The sequence below is a fragment of the Limulus polyphemus genome, unplaced genomic scaffold (genome assembly GCF_000517525.1).
Source record: "Limulus polyphemus unplaced genomic scaffold, Limulus_polyphemus-2.1.2 Scaffold444, whole genome shotgun sequence".
NCBI classification, from domain to species: Eukaryota; Metazoa; Arthropoda; class Merostomata; order Xiphosura; family Limulidae; genus Limulus; species Limulus polyphemus.
Window position 1 is genome coordinate 283,727 of NW_013666054.1, and position 4,564 is coordinate 288,290.

Sequence of the window (4,564 nt, forward strand, 5' to 3'; positions counted from 1 at the left end):
ATTTTCAATACAACCGAGGCAGCCTTAAAATTAATTAGTGTTTCCGCCTTTAGATTAAAAATATATGTTTATATATTCAAAACAGCTTTCTGTTCTTAGCTCCGGAGAGATCAAGGAGAAATTAAACATTGCAAATTACAGTTACATTGCACGTGTTAGTTAAACACGAGGTTAGAGCATCAGAGACAAGTGATTTTGATTATAATTGTTAATTAAGAAAGAAATGCGTGTGTGATTAAGTTCTTAAAAATACATAATAACTTTAAAAAATAAACTTGCTATCATAACAAAAGAAAGGCATCTTGAGAAGGCAAAAATAACTCTTTTTAGCTAATTTATCTTCAGCGTGACTTCTAAAGATGACTTTAAGGACTTCAACTGAAACGAATAAGATAATGTAAGCATATCGGAAATAATATATTATTCCCAATAGAAGTATTTGAATACAAGGCCAAGTTTGAAATCATTTAATTGTGTAGCAGAGATTTAATTTTTAGGAAGTCTTTGGGACCTAAATTTTATAATCTGTGTGTTATTTAACCAAGACCGATTGTCACCAAACCTGATATGTATCCTTAGGAAGTATCTTTTCCTTGCGTTGAACGGGTACATCAGATAGTATAAAATATACCCAAATATATTTTATATTGTATTATAAAATTAAAGCATTTTATTTATATTTAATATATAACTATATTAACAAATCATTCTAAGATATTTTTCACAGTAATATTGATTATTTAGAAACATTTTTTTTTTGTCATAAACTTAATATATGAAAATTTGCAATCGAATTAATACCAAATTTAAAACAATAACACATGGTTATAAGAGTTATAGAAAACGTCTATATAGATATAGTGTTATCAAGATACCAGACAATACAGAAAATAGACGAATTGCCATAAAAAAAAACAGCAATTAAACGAAAAGGCTTGAAGAATAATGAATCTTGGTTAAATTATTATTTCATTATTACAACAAACAAGTATTTATTTTATCGTGTTCTGGGAAGCTGGTAAACTTGTACGACACAACACTCCCAGACTAGGTACTTTTATTCTAACAGAGACGTTACCTCTATCGGTCACTAAGCTGCTTAGGTGAGCTTGGTTAAATTATTATTTCATTATTACAACAAACCACATAAATCAATGTGAAAGTCATTTCATAATGTAACAGAAAGTATTCCTTAAAAATATTTTCCTCTAATTAATATATACCTGTATAAAAGTATTATAAATCTCTTGTGAACTAATATACTTAATCGTTTATGGAGATGTTTGTAAATTTCTTAATATATCTTTTTAAACTAAATGAATTTGATTCATTTGAGCTGCTTCAGGTGTCAGAAGGTTCATGACTGACGAACCATGAAAGATCAATATGAATCTGATGAAGACTTTAACTAGGAAATTAATACTTAAATTTGAAACATTTATTTTTACCAGCAACATCTGAACGGATTAAATGATAAGAGAAATTTTCACGATTGAAGCTTAAAATTAAGATGATGGGTAAGTTAATGGGTAATATTGAGTAATTATATTTTTCAGTGTGGTGAAATTCTGTAAAAGTATTATGCAGATAAATAAGATGTTTATTTATTTGTCTAAAAATCGGGTTTTTATAACTGTGGGCAAATCACAGAAAGCCCTTTGTGTAGCTTTGTGCAACAAACAAAACAAAACCAGGTGTTTTGTTGACCTCATTAAGACAATTCACAGACCAAAGTTTTATATTTATCAAACAAACTAATACAGTTCTATTGCAATTTTTGTACATGCACTCTGATACAATACCAAAGTTTTATATTTATCAAACAAACTAATACAGTTCTATTGCAATTTTTGTACATGCACTCTGATACAATACCAAAGTTTTATATTTATCAAACAAACGAATACAGTTCTATTGCAATTTTTGTACATGCACTCTGATACAATACCAAAGTTTTATATTTATCAAACAAACTAATACAGTTCTATTGCAATTTTGTACATGCACTCTGATACAATAGTATTGCTCATAATGCAGAGAACTACAAAAAACAAAAACAGATGTATATATTCATGAATCCTGATAATTAAAAAATATCAAATTATTATATATCAAATCAGTGATTAGTTTCCTGCAAATTAGACAGGTTAAAGAAATACAATCGATACTTGAATCAATAAACCAGAACTTCATTATTCTAAATGTATATCGTTTATATATACTTATATATACAAAGTACACTAGAAATAATTGTATATATTTGTTCTTATGGGGTTAACCAAATTACAATAAGAAATAAAATATTAACTACTGAAACAAAAGTGTTAAACGTATAATTAAACAATTATTTATTCTCATGTCGCGAATGTTTGAACTTGATCCACAAGATGGTGGTGGCTTGGGAAAACCCCGGATGTCGTGACGTCAGTGAAAACTACCTATAAACTCTAAAATATAAAATCATATCCAGCTAATTAGCTAACATATATTATTGCACCATGCAGCAGTATCATCGGATTGAAAGTAAATAAATGACACAGCCAATATTGTCATTTATAACGTGCCATATTGTCCGCTGACTCTATATCTAGCCCATTGGGTAGCTTTGTGCTTAACTTCAAACAAACACATACGGAATATTTATATTTACTGCCGTTTTTTTCTAAAATATCTCCAACGCTGAAAGAGAAGTATGGGGTGGGGCTGGGTCAGAGTCATATCTCCTACTTATGGGTTGCATTATAAATAATATCAAGTACTTCTGACTTTTTGCCCTTTCTCTTGTCAGGTGTTCAAAATTAAAGACTGCTGTACCTGAACCTTAGTGGGTCTCTTTCCTGCTACTTTAGCTTAGATGTCGATCAGTTTGGAAATACATTTGCCATTATCATTCATTATCTTCGTGCTGTAAATATAACCGTTTCTTGAGATAATGGAGTGTGAGTGTTTGGAAAAGTGCTAACTCTAAATAAAAGAATTTTCAGAATATACGTTTAGTTTTATCACTGGTTAAACTCTTTCTTCAATAACAAAAAAAATATGCAGTTTCAACGCAATAAAATCTGAAAACATATTTGTATCATATTTATTTTCGTACGTATTTTTATCCACTTATATTTTGTATTTATGATAAGATTACTAAGATTATCTGCTGCCGTCCCTAATTTTGAACTACTGACCAAAGTGAACGCATCCAGTCAGCGGCACCATACATCGCAAAGAATTGACTGTCACTTTCATAACACACCTACAGATTAGAATGCTTAGAATATTTTGTGATATCGCATAGATTTGAACCTGACTCACCAGCTACGAAATTCAGAGCTCTATCACAAGACCAAACTGCGCCCAGACGTTAATATGATAAGCCTGAATGTGAATTTAAGCAATGTTTGTTTGTTTGTTTGAATGTATGCACAAAGCTACACAATGGGCTATCTGTGCTCTGACCACCACGGGTATCGAAACCCGGTTTTTAGCGTTGTAAGTCCGCAGACATACCGCTGTGCCACTGGGGGGCTTTAAACAATGAATAATTTTACAGAAGCTAGAAATGAGACATTGATTTCTCGATGTCCACAAACTATGAGACATATTTTTTAAGTCCAACAGAACTTCCACAACTAGCTTAAGATCCCATTTCAGCAACATAACTTTATTCCTGTTATGCACAGTTTTTGTTGTATATCACTTTAAGGTTAATTTAAAAAGCATCTGCTACCCCCTAGTAACTTCATATCTTCGGGGGGGGGGGGCTACAGCGTTTCACACATTTTATATTTATTGTAAAAGCACTTTTATATGCAGAAAAATAAATTACTAAATTAACTGAACCAAGTACCTGGCGTCTCATACTACCTATAGAAACGGAAAAGAACCAACATATAAGTTTGTGTTAAAACTTTGATACAGTAACACTAATTCTGTTTTATTGGAATTCTTTAAATTCAAAATTGCTCAAAACAAATTACTTAAGTGGTGTTTTTACGTGTGCTTGTAGTTTTATTTACTCGGAAGAAAGTAACAGAACGAAATTACTATTCAGTCAATATGAAATTTTTGGCTAAAATTATGACAACCTCTTTCAGACTTCTTTGAACTACCGAATTCAACAATACAAACAAACCTGCTGTTCACAAATACACCGTGGATACTTTTTCATGTATATTACATAAAGTTTTTGTGTATATTCCATAAAGTTTTCAATTTTAATCATATATCATTCATGATTTTTCACTTCATCGAAAATATGTAATTCATCTGGTTTCTCATCGCTCACAAAATCTAAACCAAAATGATAGGCCTATGTTTCTGTATTCCATTTTCATTGATAAGCAGTAAAAACAGTATGTTATTATTTTATATTTAATCAATTATTTCGAAAAAAAAAAACTAAAAATACCTCGCATGTCTCTTTACACTATTTGTAAACATCTGAGATACACAGTACTTAATTTCTAGAAGAAAAATATCAGATCTCTGTTGAAAGGTGTTTTCGAAAATAACAATTTCGATGTTATTGAGGCTACTATTTGGAATGGGGCTAGAGCGGGATAATGTAGTT